The following is a 20363-nucleotide window of genomic DNA, read 5'->3' as shown; positions in this document are numbered from 1 at the left end:
CCCCTTCACATAACATTAAGGTGTTCCTATTTGTTTCTAGAAGTGCGGAATAACGGTAGAGTAATGGGAGTATGTAAGACTAAGGTTTGAATTGAATTTCACTCTGGGTAGAATCTAAAGCAGATGTGTAGTACAGTGTCTGAGCTATGAAACAGTAAATCTCTACTTTGAATTTTCTGCCATGAATAATACATTCATTTTCAGTTAAACAAGATATATAATTTCTTTTATTGTGTTTTTAACAATATAACTTTATGAATTAGTAGCTCTTGATCCTATTGCAAGCCATCAATAGACCCATAGAAAGGAGTTGTGCAAGCAAAGTAATTAAAATGTTGTGTAGATATTACAATATATTTGTTATGCAAGCATTGTTGTCATTATTCTTAATATTAACTCAATAGGCTCATAGCTGTGTAGGTTAAAAACATATTCTGTGGAGAAGCAATAAAACATGATGGACATTAACTGCTTTACAATTTTTTATGTAACATTGTGAATTTTCATTATTTCTTTATAAAAATTAACTTCCCTTTTGTTTTTGTTGATTTTTATGCCTAGGTCTTTTCACCCTCTGAGTTGACACATATTTTAATTCTTGATGAACATACAAAGAAAGGGTAGGCAACTGAGAGTAGAGGTCCAGGGTCAGACTGGCCCCTTCCAAGAGTTATGAAGGGCTTGAACACCCCCACTGATTCTTTGCTCTCTCCCCAATGAGTAATTTTATCACAGCTTTCCCTTCTGTGAAATCAAAAAGCCTTTTCTCAAGGGACCTAATCACACTGAGGTCCGGATCAGTGGGGGGGAAACCATTGTCCCGCATTCCGCATCACACACTGCACCTCTTACCTCATCCCGAGGGGGGGGGGATGTCACCACTCATCTTTCCCTAATTCTTCCCTATGGAACACAGGAAGCACCCTGATGCTACCGGGATGCTTCCTCTATGGAGTTCTGCCAGACATCATCATCTGATGATGATTATGTTTGGTGGATTCTGTGGAGGAACCATCCTGGCAGTGTGTTAGGATGTTTCCCTAATTCCATGGGATGAGGTTGTAAAGAAAGCAACACAAAATTCAACTTCCAGGTCATTATATTTTTTGCGGGGGGGGGGGGAGGTGTTGCCAAGCAAAGATATGGCAAAACGTCCCCCAGGGCAGGAGTGTTTGGAGGAAAACCAAGTTTTTCAGAAATTGTTTCAATTTTTGGGAGGAACTCTGTGGACCACAAAATGGCTCTAGGGGCAAGTGTGGCTCACAGACCACACTTTCTCCACTCTCACAGAGAGCACAAGTACCAAAAAAAAAAGCCCTCAAAACATATTAGAATAATACTTTTAATTAGACCAAGCCAAAAATCACAAGATACCATGAAACTTTGGAATTCTTTGGAATTCTTGAAAGCCAAAACAGGGATTTAGTTTGAAAAGAAAACTTATGCTGAAGTGATATTTCAATATTGGACTGGATATTCCTACACATTTACTTACTTATTCCATATGTGATGACAAAATTCAGTATTTTTATTATAAGCTTGGTTATATGAAGCTTCTGCAGAAGTAACACTGAAGGCAATTTTTTGTGTGTAATTCAGATCACTAATCACTTTGGACTTCAAGTGTGCTAAATGTCTTTGATCTTAGAAAATACAGAACTATTCAAATAACCTATCGGCTTTGATAACCCAACACCAAATTTACATTTAGATGAGATCCCTTTGAAAAATAACCACTGCATGCTACTCTGAAACTATTAAAATGTTTGAATTTGGAGCCTGCTTTGCTTTGTTTACCCTTTGAATGTTAGCTTTGATCAGAATTCTGCTGATCCATTTTTTAAAAAACAGATTTCAATTGAAGTATGAGATGCCTATTGTTGAAATTTTATTGTTGGACAATAATAACCAGAGAACATAGTGCCATTCAGCTATTTTGCCTGAAATTGTCAAATCGCCACTTCTTTACAATTTTAGTTAGAAAAAGGTGGGCTTTTTTGTTGCTACTCATACGTTCTCTCTGATTCCTAATCGGCTAATTGGTTTTACTCTCGTTAGGATCCGCAACAACAATCTATTGAGTGAGCTGCACAAAGAGAGCAGCTGTTTTGCTAATGTGATTGTACATGGCTGCACTTCCTGGAGAGGAAAGATTTATGCCTCTGGAGCAATCTGTCCTTTTGGTTTGAAGGTCTGTTTACTCAGCAAACATGTAAATCACATCGAAGGAGAATACTCTCTAGCGAGGAAAAAGAATAATATCAGAAATTCTTCACACAGTGATCATGTTCTGTAATGAGGCTCTATTTTAAAGGGGAAAGCTGGAGAACTGAATAGCTAAAGAGCATAAACAGAACAGGAAAGCAGGAAATGTTGGTTTATTTATTTCCTATAGCAGTTGAATTAGCATGATACAACTCAAAAACGTAAAGCTATGACATAATACAATACAATTTCCAGGAAGAAATCTGCTACACTGCCACTAATTCAAACTTTATGTTGGATTTCTTATCAGAAAAACTACATTTTTCATTTTTTTCTTTTCAACACTTCTTTATCCATATTAAACCCAGAGGAACAAGCAGTCTTTCAGACATAGTTTACTGAGTCTTGATTTGATTAATGCTTAGTCCCTGATGTTCATGTGAAGTGACTTGTTACATCAGTGCAAAACAGTTGCAAAGAAAGCTAGTTTCTTATATAGCAGAGGTAGTGAATATTAAAAAAAAACTTTTCATGAGGGAAAACCCATTGTATCTCAGCAGAAGTACCATAAGATTGTAACTAAAGTGATCTCTAGAACTTCTGAATTCTTATATCTGGATTGGGACTATGGACATATTGGGTCCTCCTACCTCTGCTTTGATTTTATATTGAAGTCTCAAATTCTTCCTCTGCTAAATTTCTATCCACATTTCTAATCTGAATTGACATCAAATGAAATCTGGCCACTGGACAATTTTCCTAAATAAAATAATTCCCTAATTTTGCAAACATGTTTAAGAAATGCATTAATTTTAAAATTTCACCCTTATAAAATGTTTACACTTGCAAAATCAAACAGGACTATCCAAATGAACTTCAGTCCGCATTACAGATCACTCATACAATTTTATTCTGTTAATATGATGCAAAATAACTGTAGGAAAATAAGGTCAGCATAAAACATTCAGAGTTTGAAAGAATGATCCATATCTCTTTAATTTTTTTTTAAAAAAAACTATGAACTGGGTACTTTGAGATCCAATGTTGGGGGAAAGGCAGGATAAAAATTAAGTAAGTTAACACACAATTGAACTTGTCACGTATTTATGATGGAGTTGGAGTATATATTCCATGTTGACACTTGATAGTGGACTATTTAGCAATGGCTTCACAGTATATTGCAAAGAATGGTAACATATAGGGCTTTACTTAATCAACTAGATACCAAGAGGATACCTATGGACAATTATAAAACCAAATCAATGGGTCCAAAAGCAAAACAAACCTGAACTCTCCCTAGAAGCCATAATGACTAAACTGAGTCTGTCCTACTATGGACCTATCATGAAAGGAAGAAAAGACTCCCTAAAAAGGTAGTGTAGGAAAAGAGATATTGTAGAAAAACTGCTTTGAGAGAGGGCAGTCTATTAATAAACTAGTTATTATTATTATTTATTATAGAAAAAGAGAAAGCAGTAGAAAAAGAGAAAGACTGAATTACAGAAGGATGGACTCAGACAAGGAGGTCATGACCCTGAGTCTGAAAGACCTGAGTAGAACTGCTAATAAAAAGGTGACTTTGAGGTCTCATAAGTTGAAATCAACAAGGTAGCAGTTAACAAATTAGAACTTCGGCAAAATTTTAAGTTTTTTTAAAAAAAAACATAAGACATATGCCTATGCCTATAATATCTGTGAATTATAGCATAAAGCTTAATTGACATGTTATAACACAATAATTTTAATTTGATAACTTTACACATAAAAGTTCCTCTGGGAATGATTTCTCTATTAAATGTTTTTTATCTTTTCCATCTTTTTAATGAAATCACAAAAATGTAGAGAAACAACATTCTAGTCATTTTGATTTTTTTTGAAAAACAAGTCATCCTTTCCAAAGTTGTAATGCATAAAGTTTTCCTCTCTGAATTTGACATCATGCTATTAGACAAATGGAAGATGGGCATGTTTCAAAAGGTAGACAGATCTTTGGCTACTACACAATTAAAGTAATTTTAAAAGAACCTGAAAGCATCCACGTTTATCAGCTAACAGACAAAATGAGAAACAGTAATATGCTTTCCTCCAACACATCCTTTATGCTCTATAGCAACACAGATGCCCCAATGCAACAATGATTTGAAAGTCAGGGTATCTGTTTAGGGATCATAGGCTAAACATATTCTGCCATCATAAATAATGCCACCTTTCTGTTTTGTGGTTATAAGCTTTTTTGTCTGAGTTTCAAAACTGTCAATTGTTAAAGCATGTTATGAAAGCAGACAAAGAGAGCAGCTGTTCTCTTGATGCTCCAGAAATATATAAAGCCTCCTTTTGCAAAATTTGCTTCAAGAATTAACGAAGGATGGCTAGTAATTCAGAGCTGAGCCAGTTTCTCTTATATCTCCCCACTCAGTGGTTTAAATTATTCATCTCTCTGATCATCTTAATCTAACATGCTGCAGGATAAGAATTTTAATATAATTTTATATTATCTCTTCAAATCTGCAGGTTATTAAATAAATATGTCAAACAGAGATAGCTATGTGTATATTATCACTACACAGAATACAAATACAGCACAACCCCCATATCTGTGGGTTTACATTCCAATACACAGAGAGGGGGGAAGGGGGGGGGAGAGAGAAAGAAAGATAGCTCAAATAGTGGATTTATAGTGGACTGGACAAATAGTGGACTGGACAAGGCCTTATATTTTGACTATACTTGACCCAGAAACACACCATAGAATCATAGTGGAGGATCTAGAAAGGCCCAAAAACAGTTTTGAGGAAAATGTTTTTTTTTGAAGCATTGGAATGTGAAACTGCATACTACATTTGTGGATAAGGAATTATACTGTAAATATGTCTTCAAATTTTGGGCATAATGAAAGATTTCATTCTCTTTGATTTCAAAGCCTTCCAGATATAGATATAAATTAGTGAATGAAAAAGACAGTAAACAGACAAAAGAAAAGATATTTTCCAAAAAACTTACAACAACCCAGAAAAGAGATTTGATTGCGGAATGATATCTGAAAATGATATCTGTAAAGAAAATTCATCAAGATTCAACTTCAAATGCAGAATTGATTATCTTGTTTTTTTTTTGTTTCAGGGACTAGAACAAGAATCAATGTATTCAAATGACAAGAAAAAAGATTTAACCAAAACATTAGGAAGCATTTCTTTAATGAAATAACTGCTCGACTAGACTACTTTTATTGTACCTTTACATTGTATGTACTTATTTTACAACCAAACGGTGTATGTTCTAAGCATTAATAAACTACATCTCAAATAGTCTATTTTAAAGGGCGAAGGACTCTCTCTTTTTAGAGATCTTTAAACAAGAACTAATGGACATCTTTTAGGAATGCTTTAGTTGTGTATTCCTGCATGACATTCAGGTTGGACTTGATGGCCCTTCTAATCTCTTCTGCTTCCAAGATTCATTGGTTTTATGACCATAATATGGTCTGTGTGATTTATAACCACATACTATCAGTCTAATACTTGAGGAATACTGAAGGGAACACAAGTGACAGGACAAAGGGTTTGAAGATACTTATAAGAAGTCTATAAATAATCCAATATATGAGTAGTACTGCTAAGGGCCCTTCTAGACAGACAAAAATGCAAGAGAAATTGGGATTTTAAATCCCACTTCTTCTTTTGATGGAGGCCACACAACTGGCCTAAACCCTGGGATATTGCAGGGTGAGTGTGTCCAGATATTCACCCCTGCTGATTTGAGATCAGCAGGGGTGGGCATTGCCAGCCTTCCTCTCGCTGCCTTCCATTTCCTCTGCACTCACTGGGGAAAGACTGGACAAGGCCTGAAGACTGCCTCTCTCCCCCACTTCTTTGGAAGAGTCAAAGGAGGGCTCTGGGTTGTAGAGGGAGGATTTCTCCTCCAAGGCCTTCTTCCAGGGAGGAAGAAAAGAGGCAATGACTTCTGACCTGCACATAATGCTTCATTTGGTAAGTTAAGAGGGAAATGGGGGGCAGGAGGGAGTAAAGACAGGAGGGAGGGAAGGAAAATGCATTTTTCGGTGCTTGCTGGGATACACAAGTATGGAAAATGTGTGTTTCTCAAGGAGAACCAGGTTTAAAGGGCAACTTTAAAACACGTGTTTTGCAGCCTTTAACTGCATTTTAGCTAAACATCATTTAGGCCCCCCCCCTTGTTTCACCTGGGTTGCAATGCATGTGTGGAGGGGCCCAGAATGGTGAAACTAGGAAGAGAGTTTCAAGATACCAGACTGCCATGCCTATTTTTTCTAGCATACTTAAACACAGGCTGTATCTGTACTCAGTTTAATTCATGTTGACATTTTCGAGTATAACTGACATATTCAGAACTGAGGGCAAGCATCTGATTATGTGAAACAGGGCCAATTTTGTCAAGTCATCCTCAGAATCTATTGACTTACGTTCAAGAAACATTAACATGTGATGCTAGAGGGTAAGCAAAATGTATTTGTTTGTCAATGTTTTTCTGGATGCTAATGAAAATATAATGAATACTGTTGTAAGACCCATTTAGAAATGACCTGCTGTATCAATGAAACTTATCAGAGTGTTGTCTTAACTAAATTATTGTTGATTCATTGGATCTATTCTAACTGGAAATAAAAATTGAATTTAAACCTCTGTGGTTCCATTACCAATTCAGTGCTGGAAACATGAAACATACCTACAGGAAGCATAATTAAAATGAAATACAATCAATTTAATCAGCAGAGTTAAACAACATTAATGAGGTTGCCAGTCTACAGAGTTATTATCCAAAGCATCACATCCCATGGAGATTACATATGCTGTTATTTTGCAATTTAAAAATATCTTATTACACAGATGTTACTACATAGATTTACAATTTTCAATTCCTATTGCAGTATCCTTATCTAATTTATCCGTCAGAACCTCATTATGGGCATATATAATACTGGTAAGTCTAACCTAATATTGTTGGCTATGAGTAATAGAAACTTTTGAGTACTGTAGAAACTGAACTCTTAGTCTGCTTCCAAAGATATCAGTCCTGATCTGACCTCAGTCTGAAAAGAAACCATAAAGTTCAACTAAAGTTTCAAAGGTTAGTCCCATAATACAAATGGAACCACAGTAACCGAAACAGGGTGAGTGTATCAAACCAAGAGCACCGCATTACCTCTGAGGATGCTTGCCATAGATGCAGATGAAACGTCAGGAGAAAATGCCTCTAGACCATGACCATATAGCCCGAAAAAACCTACAACAACCCAAAAGCAGACTGATCTGTATCATTTCATTACCCCAAAACAACAGCATCTTATTTTTGTTAAGCATCCATACAGAAACTCCAAAACTGATCAAGACTTATAACCAGCCTCTGTTTTCTGGGAGATTTTATTCAATAATATCATATAAATGTTCAAGACATCATAAGGCATTAAAAATACCAAGGTTCTTTTATAATTGCAATGGAAACAGAGTAATGGAGTTTGGAATTTAGATGTGCCTTAATTTCCCCAGGAAGATACCGTGAGAATGGTATGAAATCCTTCTGAGAGTCCAGGAAAATGCTTCCCTTAAATACTTACATTTTTAACTAGATAAGAAGTGTGGAGGCAGTTATGTAGGCATCAAACTTATACATATTTAAAACAATAATTAATGCTAAAAAGAAGTCCAAATATCCTATAGCTATACAGTCCCAGTAGTTGCATTATATGTATGCAAAGTTTGAGTTATCTAGATTTTATGGTTTTTGAGTCATGGTTTTGGTGCGCACATGCACATGCACACACACACTTTTATTATTATACATTCTTCAACAATTCAATGAGTTTATATACGAAGTTTGAAAGAAAGAACAACATATTAAATACTGATGCTTTTGATGAAAAAATGCAATGTTCCCTGAGACATTTGAATATGAAATACATTGAAAAGCAAACAATGTCCATTAGGTATTATTATGCAAATCAACAGTTGAAACAGAATTTAGGATTATTTTGAAAAGAAAAAGAAATGACCAGCTTGCTATGCTAAAAGAATTGCTTTAACTATGGATTCTCCTTAAATTTAAACTACCAAAAGAAGTTACTTTTCCTTATATTTTAGTATCCTTTCTAATATCCTTATTCAAACTAGTTCTTTCCAAAAAGGCAATAATTAAGAACCAAATAAAACACCCTTATATATGATGAATGAAGCTGTTATAATAAATTGATCCAAGTGAGTTTGTTTTTGTTTTTTTAAATAACTAGCCTTTATTGGCAAAATAATTTGCTTCCTCTTCAGTTTGTAGTACTAAATAAACTTCATTTTATCACCTTTTAGAGAGGTTTACAGAATATATAACAGTTCCAAAATAAATTTACAGGTTAACCTATTAGGAAAATTGCTACTATCCTTTATGGTTAGTTGCATATAACAGACCTGTACTTAAGTATCTATTTATAGAGTAATTACTTTGGTGAGAACAGTGTAATTGGAAGTACTTAATATGAAGTGGTCAGATGTCACTGATGTTAATCTCTTCCTGCATTTGTCTTATATAATCACAGTCATACAACAGAGCAATGCAGATCAAGGCTTCAGGACATATTCCTCACCTCATTCAATTCTGGGTTAGTTTATAAGATATAATACTGAATAATAATTACTGTAAATACATGTAAAGGATAGTCTTCTTCACTGGGTGATTGTACTGTACATCGATTCTGCCTCATTGGACTTATATCTACTTAAGTGACTAATGCTTCTCTGTGGCTCTTAGCAGCAGAGGCTTTCTTTGGCAGTCATATGCACCTGAAGGTACATCATCAGTGATGGAGTAAACTCTCTTTAAAGAACGGGGCATATTTCTTAATTATTTCCTTATTTGTAAGATTCTATTCTGGATCATAACCTTAGGAAGCCAGGTAGGAGCTGGGATTTAACTCCTTAATTGTGGCCTTTATCTATTGGCAAACAGACTGGAGGAGCCTGAAATCTGGGTTGTTGTAGGTTTTTTGGGCTGTGTGGTCAGGTTCTAGAAACATTCTCTCCTAATGTTCTGCCTGCATATGTGCCTGCATTTGCCTGCATCTGTGACAGGCATCCTCAGAGGTTGTAACCTCACAACCTCTGAGGATGCCTGCCACAGATGCAGGTAAAATGTCAGGAGAGAATGCTTCTAGAACATGGCCACACAGCCCAAAAAACCTACAACAACCCAGTGATTCCAGCCATAATAGCCTGAAATCTATATTGCCAAAGGGGGCAATACAGATTTCTAGGCTGGGTTCTAAGTTTCAGATATGGGTCAGCTTTCAAAAGAATAAGATTGCCTACATTCAGGATGTCCCTCCTCACATACCTACAATATAAATTCTTCAAGTAATATCTCTCTTTTTCTGTCTATAGAGTAAGAAGATAAAAAGAAAGCCAAGGCTTTTGAACATTTCATACTTGTGTAGAAAAGAGAATTTCAGAAAAGTCAGCTTCCATGTAAGGATCTGAAAAGCTTCAGATAGACAAACTGACTAGGATTATACAATCACCATATCCTTCCAAACTTGAAGAAGAATCTCAACCTTTTATTGACTATTTAAAAGAAGAAAAGAAAATGAAAAGAAATGGTTTTCTGTAGCATAAAGGGAAAATTAGTAGTACGGGGATGTAGGAATAACAAGAAAAAAAATGAGATGTCAGTGATGAGAATAACAGGCTCCACAATGATATTCAAGGGATCCTGGAAAGTAAATCTACCAGAGATAAGACATTTTATGATAAAAAGAATAGATTTTTTATTATGAAGGAGATAGCTGATATACGTTAAGAAGCATTAGTTGGGGCTTTCGATTTTCTGTTTTTCAACTTTTCTATCTTCTTTGCTTCAAAACACTATACACTCACTTTTCTATCATTCTGTTTTATATTAGAAATGTTGTTTTTCCCCTTTTTGAACATCATAGAAACCTTTAGTATAAGATATCAATGGAAGAAGATGAAGATGTAAGATGTTAAAAATGCCTCTGTTCTATATCTATTCTTGTACCCTTTGTAATAAAAATCATATTAAAAAAGAAAAGAAAAGCTTCAGTTGGTGAAATTAGATGCCATATCTATGGGCTATCCTAAAGTAATCCAAAGTAATGTGTGCTCTCCGATACAGCTCCATAGGGTTTACCAGTAACTATGCCTCCATTCATCCTTTCTTTTGTTTCTATTTACTACAAATTACTATTTGTAGTAATTTCTTGGATTTACACTTGGAGGCATACTTTGCTGAGGCGGTCCTATTATAGCAGAATAGTTCCAATTCCTTTGATGCACTATAGTACTACAACCCTTTAAAAGCTTTTTAATAAACAAAGGAAATGAATACATTAATATGCGATGCCTTGGAATCAAAAGGAAATCCACCTTTAGGTGAGAATTAAATGTTACAGGTGGTACTAGGAATTGCCAGAAAGCAAGGCAGGACAACACACACACACACACACACACACACACACACACACATATATATATTAAAAACACAAGACAACAATAAATACTACAGCTGCCCATCATTTTTTCTCTGTGGGGAAGAGCATGGGAGGGACCCACATTGAAATCAATGGGACTAACTTTTGACTAGACATGTGTTAGATTACACTGTATTTTGCTATTTTTAAACGTAGTTGGGATCTATTTTTTATTTGTGACAGACTGATTTCTCTTTCTAATTCTCAATCCCCTCCCTGGACAGGTGGGAACATCGGTCAGTTTTTCTTACTATGGCTTTCTGGCTTTTTTTCTTATATAAATCACTACCATAAAAAAAAAAAGGGGGGGGGGGACAAAAATAGAGATCCTCCTATACTGAATGGTGATCCATATTTCTTCCTCTTCTATATAAGAATTCAAGTAATGGTTTGAAAATTTTGGTTTTTATCAAAGATGATACAATTTTTATATTTAAAATCGCTTATATTAGTATAATATCTTCAATTTAGTTGGCCTAAAAAGATATAACACTAATACACATTCTTGATTGCTTTTATGGTCAATGGGGGTACTTTCATCGACCGCCTCATGACTGTGGAATGATCTGCCGGAAGAGCTCTGACAGCTAGATCAGCTGTCAGAATTTAAAAACCAACTAAAGACGTTTCTCTTCCGGCAGGCCTACCCTGCCAGTTTTAAGCATTAATTTTAAACTTGTGTTTTGTATTTAATCTCTGTTCTGTGAATTTTAAGAGAAATACATTGTAATATGTATTTTATAGAGATACAGTTCAATATATATATTTATAGAATTTTCACAATGATTATGTGCTTAAATAATGCTATACCCACCTCGAACCATGATGAGAGGCAGGTAGGAAATAAAATAATATTATTATACTGACAAAACCACAGTATGTCACAGCAAACGAGATCTATATGCTGGATTTCGTATCACAAACTCACAAGCTGAACACTTCCCAAGCAACTAGGACTGTGTGATGTATTTTTGAATGATGTGTGCAGATCCAAGTAAGGTGCAGAAATATAAATAACATTTAATAATAATAATAATAATAATAATAATAATAATAATAATTTGCTGATTGTGTAATGATAGGGAAAAAGTATAGAAATGGGACTCTCCCAACCAACGCAGTTGGTTGGGAGAGCGATTTGCCCCTCCCCCCAGAAGGCAGAGAATGGAGGTTCCTTCGAACCTCCTAGAAGAAGGGAGGGGGCTGGCTGATCACGTGAGCCAGCCTCCTTCCTTCAGTCTTGTTAAGACTTTCTTCAGGACGGACGCACCTTCGTTTGCTCTGCAGGTCGGTTTGGAGAGCCGGTTTGGGAGGAGGGGGTCCTTCCCTCCTTCCCCGGCGGATCATGGCGGCGGAGCGCAGCGGAGCATTGGCGGCGTGGTCGCCCGGCGACCGGATGGCTTGGCGCGCGCTCGGGCCGTCCCGAGCGGCGGCCGCCATTTCCATTCCTTTGCCGTTGGGGGGAAAGGGGGTGCTCTTCTCATTCTCTTCTCCTTCCCCTGGGATTGTCTGCCTCAGCGGTGCCGCTCTGCCGGGCAGGCATCGCCTGCAAGGAGAGCCTTGTGGATCTGCTGGGGCTCGCGCTGCTCGAACGTGGCGGCGAACCGGGTTTTGGCGCGAAAGGCGCCATTGCGGGAGCAGCTTGGAGGAGCGGCCGCCATTTTGGCGGCCGCTGCTGCTATGACGCAGTTCGGCCTTGGTTAGGGCTGCACTCCTATCCGGCCGTGCTTAGCGCGGCTGGATATTTGGATCGGCCGGGGGCCGTTAGGGAGGCGATTATTATTATTATTAAACTGAGGCTGGCCATCTGTCAGGAGTGGTTAGATTGTGCTGGTCTCTTCCTATCCTAGGATTCATGTATTATTATTATTATTATTATTATTATTATTATTATTCTGAGATTGAATTGCCATCTCTCAGGAGTGGTTAGATTGTGCTTTTGCCATTTGCCAGAAGGGGCTGGACTGGATGACCCTTGGAGGTCTCTTCCTACTTGAAAAACCTACAACAACCCAGTGATTCCAGCCATGCTCTGTGCATAATGAGTACCGTAATAGCAAAAGAACCAATGAACGAAATCACACCAAATTTGGCAACAAAACATCTCACAACACAAGGAGTGGCCACCACTCACAGAATTATGATTTGTCATTTGAGAGTTGTAGTTGCTAGGATTTATAGTTCACCTACAATCTTAAGACCATTCTGAACTCCACCAACGATGGATTTGAACCAAACTTGCCACACAGGCCTCCCATGATCAACAGAAAACACTAGAAGGGTTGGCTAAGCATTGACCTTGAGTTTGGGAGTTGTAGTTCACCTACATCTAGAGAGCACTGTGAACTCAAACAATGATGGGTCTGGACACAGAAAACACTAGAAGGGTTGGCTGAGCATTGTCCTTGAGTTTGGGAGTTGTAGTTCACCTACATCTAGAGAGCACTGTGAACTCAAACAATGATGGGTCTGGACACAGAAAACACTAGAAGGGTTGGCTGAGCATTGACCTTGAGTTTGGGAGTTGTAGTTCACCTACATCTAGAGAGCACTGTGAACTCAAACAATGATGGGTCTGGACCAAACTTGGCACGAATACTCAATATGCCCAAATATAAACACAGATGGAGTTTGGGGGAAATAGACACTCTCCACATCAACACTGACAAAGACACAGCAAGAAATAATAAATAAATTAATTAAAAATAAAAAAAATGAATTCCTATGCATACTGCACATATCTTAATTGTAGTATTGGGAAGTATTAGCATACTTATTCTGTAGGCAGAAGCAGGTGAGGGCGCATGGTGTCTCTTTCAGCTCTTTGATTCTATGATTCTAGGCATGGGAAGCTGGCGCTTGGGGTCTATTCCAACTCTTTGATTCTATGGTTCTCTATGGTTCTCGGGCGTCATAAGCAAGGGATGGGGAACGACGCATATGTTTTTGCCAACTCTTTGTTTCTATGGTTATGGGGTGCCGTAAACAAGAGGGCGCCATAACTGGGGTATGTGGAAAGGCACATGGCGTTGTTTCCAACTCTTTGGTGCCGGTGCTCATTGGTATTTTCTACTCCCAATTTTATTTAGGATGCCTTCGAAGAAAAACAAGGGGGGCCCTAAGGGATCGGGTCCCGCGGAGAAGACGGGTCACAAGCGCCCTTTACGTCAGGACAGGTCATCGTCAGATGAGGATGGAGTGTCTATGGAAGATCTAGAGGCTCTTCTGCAGCGTGTTAACCAAGTTGAAAAGGATAGGGGGGTTGGGAGTGGTGGGGCTGGTTCACGCCCCACTCGCCGGGCAAGCAAGAAGCAATTGTTTAAATCCTTGTTGTCCCGGGTTTCTATTTTAGAGTCGGCTTCAACCGCGGGGGCTGAAAAGGCGGTTCGGCTTCCGGACCAGCTGGTGACTCCGGGGGCTGCGGAGAGCTCTTCTTCGGTGTCTTCGGCTGTGCAGACCATCACCAGCCCCGAAGCACGTCCATCTGGGCAGACTTCGTCCGGGTCCATGGCAGCTGCGGTGGCCGGACCCAGTCAGCCCACGGCATTGGCCTCCACGTCCAGTGCCGTGGCCGGGTCCACTCAGTCGGTGGGGTCGACTGCTGCTTCCACTGATGTAGCAGGGCACGAGAAGTTGGTGACGGCTGTCCCAGTAGGTACTTCCACCGCACTCACATCAGCAAGTACTTCCACCTCACTTACATGGCCCTGGGACCAGGGGCGGGCTCAACCTGTGGTGGGGGTTCAGTCACATGCTGCAGTTGGGATTCAGTCTGCTGGTGGGTCGGAACTCAGTATAGGGGATAATAGGGATGAGTCCACCACTCAAGCGGTCAAGCCGGCTACGGTCACCTTGGAATCGGCCCGAACTGGGGAAGCCAACAAATTTTGGGGCACAGCAAAATGGCCACCACAGGCGACTCCTACTGTCAGTCTTTCAGGTTTAGGTTCCCATTTGGCAACCAAAACTATGGAGAAGATATTGAGAAATGAATATATCGATATCTTTTCTCTATACTTTAGGGATCTGGATAAGAAGGAGAAGGATGAGTTAGATGAGGACAGTAAGGAAAAAATTAAGAAGCGCAAGGTTGAGCAGAATTGGGAGAACTGGCTCCCTTGTTTCACGATGTACGCAAATCTGCTTTCTGATGCTGCCCCGGAAAGGGCTACAGCTTTGTGGCAGTATCAGAATATTATTAACAAGGCTTATGTTAGCGGCCCTCCTAACGCTTGGCTAGAGTATGATAGGCGTTTTAGAGCGGAAGTGGCTTGCCACCCAGACAAACGTTGGGACTTGATTGATGACCAAATTTGGATTGAAGTTATGAATCCATCTAGGGCTTCCTCTGCTTTGAAGGCGGACAGTGGGCACACTATTCAGAACACAGCGGGACAGCCCTCTCGGCAGGGGGCTCCCCAGCTGCAGTCCCAGCGCCAAAAGCCTTTATGCTGGGAATTTGTGGCTCAGGGAGCCTGTTCACGGAAGGACTGTCGATACGCACACTTGTGCTCTATTTGTTATGGGTCCCATCCATCCCGAAATTGCCCCAAGGGGAGAGCCGCAAGAGGTAATACTAGGGACACCCAATTCGTTAAGAAACCTTCAGGACAGGCCACAGTTTCACAAGGGCCCCAGCCCAATTAGGTTAAATCAGTTGAAGGTTTGGCTGGATCAGTTCCCAGATAGTGGGGCAGTTAAGTACCTATGGGAAGGTTTTTTCAGAGGGGTTTTCATATTCATGTGTTGGGTCCCCGGTTTCCCACATTATCCTCTAATTTGAGATCCATGAAATCTGATGTGATCCCCTGCGCGTGCCGGCTGCATCGGCTAGATACAAGGACCCCGAGCTAGGGTTGAGTCGAGGGGATATTTGTTTTGCCTTCAGGATTTCACCCCCTCGCAAAACATCACTTTGGGCCATCACAGATAGGGCGCCGAAGATGCTGGGGTTAGAGTGCCCATAAATTTGGCACTCATTCTTTTCGTATAGGGGCGGCATCTTTGGCAGCTCACTTGGGTTGTATTGATGTGGCCATTAAATCAATGGAAGGGGGAAATAGGACGCTTACAGCCGATAGGTTCGCTCTGCGCTTGTTTGTTTGTTGTTTATTTTGCAGGGACTGCCAGGCTGGTGCATAGATGGAGAATCCTTGTTTGTGGGCATAGTTATGTCCACTGGGCGGAGATATACGCCGGGAACTCATCCTTTGGCCAGCATCTGGGTTGCGCTTCCACTGCATTGGTCGAGTGGAAGGGTGTTCGGGGCCTTCGTTGGGCCGGTGCTCCATATTGGAGGTAACGATCTGGGCCTGCTTAATGGCAGGGCCCTGTATCTACAAGCCCGTGCTGACATTCTCAAGATCTGGCGGGCATGGCCCCGGTTTCACATCGCTTGGTCGGCCATCATTCACGCCTTCGGTGGCCAGGAGGCGGTGACGTCAGGAAGCTCGAGAAGGCCAGACAGCGTGTGAACTGGGCCATGCGCACGGCTTTGGCACAGGGCAGGGGATCTTACATACACCATGGAGACATTACACATGACAAAACACAGTTTACCGTTACGATGGTGTACACCTCACAGATTTGGGTAACGCACAATTTTGGGCTGTTTGCAGTTAGGCATTCAGGAAGTTTTGAGGGGCTTGGTGGGGGATGGGGGCGAAATAGACATTTGCCCCCAATCCGTGGCATAAATAGATCAGGAAAACACAGACATGGAGGTATACGCAAGGCACCCCTTAAGGGTGGGGGGCAGTGTACAACAATCACTCACCTAGAAGTCACCAAATGGGTGAGGGGACATCAATTGGCACAGAAATTGGAGAAGCCGATTACAATAATATGAGACAGGCTTCTCCAGACTTTTACCTTCAGGTTGCCTGGTTGGGGATCCAGGGCACACAGATATTACACACTAAATAGCCGAGGACGCTGCCTCGGCTAGCCACCAAGTTCCTAGACACATAGTTTAGTTCAGTTGAACTTAAATAGGTAACATTCAATAAAAGTTGCCCAATTTGAATCCATATCATTGTTGTCTGTCTCGTTATTTCTGGGGTCGAGGGGCAAGTGTGTAATCACAATCTTATAAAGTCTTATGAACAGAAAAATCACCATTGATATAAAAGCCACATGCTGGCACCATGTCTTTAGGACTGATTGAGCTATCTATTTTCCCATAATTAAGCCATTTTATTCTAAGTAGCATCAGTCAGCAGTAGTTTCAACTGTGTCTTCACTATACCCTTCACATTATCTTTGCTGCAACTTAGCCCTATCTCTTTCTATCCAACAGATGTGGGAGTGGGGATTTTCAAGAAGTTTGTCCGGAAATACTAAACACTTTGCTCAAAGATTGTACTTATAGTTTAAAGATACTGTAACTCTCTTCCTCTCTACATCCAAGGTACAGTACCTGCTGAACTCTTCAGAAGCTTATAAACCTTTTCTAAATAGGATCAAAATTAGGTATTACAGGCAACAGTGTTTAGCTTCTTATTCTGCTGAGCAAAACTGGGTCAAGCCATAATCCTTGCGTGTCTGTAGAAACAATTTTATCTTAATACATTCCAACATCAGTCAAGTGAAATAAAAGTTTTATGAGATATTTAAAAAAACTTTAAAACATTTAAAACTTCCATGGTTATTTAACTTAGGTAAAGACTAATTTTAGAAGCTTATTTTTGTGTCTTCTTGAGAGTGTACAAAAAAAATCACCCACAACTATGCTGAGAATACATATATTTCTCACTGCATAATTTTGACTAATTCACTATTTGAAAAAAAACTGACAAAAATAACACAACATGTGGTTAAAAACTTTCTTACTGTATGTCACATGCATTTCCTATACCTGCAATGAAGAAATATATGGCCTTCTAGATCATTTTGTTATCCAATTACCATCAGCTTCTGTTAGCCCGATTAATGGTAATAAGTGATAGGTATTCACAAACATCTGGAAAAACATCAGTCCTATATTCTTTCACTGCATAGCAGTTCTCCATGTAAATATCTGCATATTAGGACCAGTTTATTTTTCTCAGCAGTTCCAGCAAACATGATGGCTCTGTTTCTCACCAAACAGGGGCTGCAGCCATAGGTGAAAGCAGTCACCTGTACTGAGAGGTCACTTACTTGACCCTACTTCTACAGAGTTGCAATGTATGATTTATCTGTTATAACAGATAAATATCAATCTCTATTTACATTTGGAACTCTTTCTATAAAGGTTTTAAGAATGCAGCTCCCCTTTACTGTGGACCTTTCAGACAAGAAATATAAAACAAGTGCAGTATTGATATATTTACATAAAAGAACTGCCAACATATGGTTCCGTTCTCTCCAAATATACAAATGCAGACAGTCTCTGGGTTATGAGCAAGATAGATTCTGTAGGTTTGTTATTAAGTTGAATTTGTATGTAAGTCAGAACAAGTACACGTTTTAAGTGTAACTCCAGCTATTTTTTTTGTTTTGGGAAGGGCTGTCTCTACCCCTGTTCAGAAGATATCCCCTAACTTTCTGACCCTATGACAATTGGATTTTGAAAATTGTGGGTTGTCATGGAAACAAGGATTAGTGATAAAGCTTCAGCTGAGACACCTTTTCCTCATGATAACTTACAGGAGTGATTTCCTTTTCCTAGACACATTTTCCCTCTTATTTCCTGTTGTCTCACCCCAGTTTGTAACTAGGAGTCATATGTAAGTTGGATGTTTGCACTTCAGGGGCTGCCTATATTTAGTTCCTTTCTAACTTTTATCATTCTGAACACTCTTTTTTGCATCATTTCCCATGAGGAAAATACCATATCAGAATGCTGGTGTAACTATGGAAGAACCCCAATTCCCCAAAGAAATGTATTCCCTTTTGTGTTCACCAATGTTTCCAGATTGTTGTGAGGCTAACACATTTCTCATAAACAAACAAGAGAATACAAAAGTAAGAAACAAACATTTTCTACATTTTCCATTTTAATGAACATAACATAAAGGAACAACATGGGGATCTGTTTCTGAACTATAGCAAAATATATTTATTTATTGTCTCTGTGGCAATAACTAATATATCGGGTTCTTGCCATTTAACAACCCACAGAGCTTTTGTGTTGCTGCTGCTGTTGTTTCTAGCAGTGATGTTGAAGACAACAGTGTTTATTAGTAAGATTTTGGCTTCTCTGGCAGATGGAAGATTGCTCCATAGAGGAGTTTCCCCCAGAGAGAAATGAAAGAAAAACACAAGATGGAAGGAATTGGCAGAAGCACATGCTGCAATATGCTGTGTTCATGGCAGTTTTATTATGAAAAATCAAGCAGTAGCTGGGCAAATTGGCTCCTTTTACTCTATAATTTTGTGGATGCCATCTCTGTGCAAAGATTATCCAAGTGAATATGATGACTGGGATATAATAAAATACAGATGCTAATATGTATTTACATCAGAAGAAAATTGAATCCCATAAAGTTCATGCCAAAACTATTGTTGTGTTTGCATTGCTGCCTTTAAATAATCATCATGTTTTTATTTTATTTTATTTTTCCTGCATGCAGTTTTTCAAACAAACACAGGTCTGAAAGGAGTATCCATCAGCTTGTCTAATGTAATTCAAGTACAAGGTCTAAGATAAAGTATTTGTTATTGGCCACTGCAAATGAATTGGTAATGGGGATTTCCTGTAGAGAAAGAATTCACAGAAAACAAAAACAAAAATGAATACATTGTCTCCTATAAAAGAAAGTCCTGCTTCAAATGTCTAAACACAAGTAATCAGTTGGATCAGGGACTTCCTAGGTCTCAATTCCTGGATACCAAAACTTTTACAGTTGTCACTTCTTAAAAGATTTCACAAAAGCTTTCTTTCCAATAAGTTCATTAAAACTAGCACCACAAAATCATAGAGCTGGAAGATACTAAAATCCTACTCCTTCCATGCAGTAATAACCAACCACAACATTCTTAAAAGATGCCTATACAACCTCTGTTTAAAGACCTTCAAAAAAGAGAAATCCATTATCCTGCAAGGTGGTCTGTTCCACTGTCAAATGGCTCATACGGTTAAGAAGCTTCATGTTCTAATCTTTGGAGTAGTTAAAAAGAAGCTTGCTCCATCTTCTACATGGAGTTAATAATAGCTATCATATCTCTTTTGAATCTTTCTTCAAGCTAAATACATCCAGCTCCTTAGCTGTTCCTCATAAGGATTGGTTTCAACACCTTTTATCATCTTGATCACCCTCCTGTGGACATGTTCCAGCTTCAATATCATTATCAAACTGTAGTGCCTAGAACTGGACATGGCATTTCAGGTGACGACAGACCAAAATAGAATACTCAGTTCTTGTGGGTTTTTTCGGGCTATATGGCCATGTTCTAGAGGCATTTCTCCTGACGTTTCGCCTGCATCTATGGCAGGCATCCTCAGAGGGTGAGGTCTGGAGCTGGGAAAAAAGGGGGTTTATATATCTGTGGAAAGACCAGGGTGAGACAAAAGGCTACTGTAAGATGGGCTAGGTGTGAATCTTTTCAATTGACCACCTTGATTAGCATATAATGGGCTGACTGTGCCTGGAGCAAACTCTTAATGAAAGGTGATTAGATGTCCCTGCCTGTTTTTCTCTCTGTTGTTTTAATTTTAGAATTTTTTAAA

General features: G+C 39.1%; 1 protein-coding gene and 1 long non-coding RNA gene across 7 annotated transcripts in view; one reads left to right on the top strand and one right to left on the bottom strand.

Moving 5' to 3' along the window:
- LOC137097193 (uncharacterized) overlaps positions 1 to 5465 on the top strand; it is an 81103-nt gene extending 75638 nt beyond the window's left edge. The window contains exon 3 of the long non-coding RNA XR_010910042.1: positions 5326 to 5465. This is a non-coding gene — a long non-coding RNA (uncharacterized lncRNA). The remainder of the gene's footprint in view (positions 1 to 5325) is intronic.
- Positions 1 to 20363, bottom strand: part of SYT1 (synaptotagmin 1) — a 399960-nt gene that overhangs the window by 319646 nt on the left and 59951 nt on the right. The window contains exon 2 of one of the 6 annotated variants that reach the window (XM_067469111.1): positions 7384 to 7464. The exons of the other annotated variants lie outside the window; for them this stretch is intronic. The gene's annotated coding sequence lies outside the window, so the exon portion shown is untranslated. The remainder of the gene's footprint in view (positions 1 to 7383; positions 7465 to 20363) is intronic. 6 annotated transcript variants of the gene reach the window in all.

The sequence above is a fragment of the Anolis sagrei genome, chromosome 5 (genome assembly GCF_037176765.1).
Source record: "Anolis sagrei isolate rAnoSag1 chromosome 5, rAnoSag1.mat, whole genome shotgun sequence".
Lineage (NCBI taxonomy): Eukaryota > Metazoa > Chordata > Lepidosauria > Squamata > Dactyloidae > Anolis > Anolis sagrei.
Note: the sequence above shows the minus strand (reverse complement) of the source record. Positions and strands in the feature narration are given on the sequence as shown.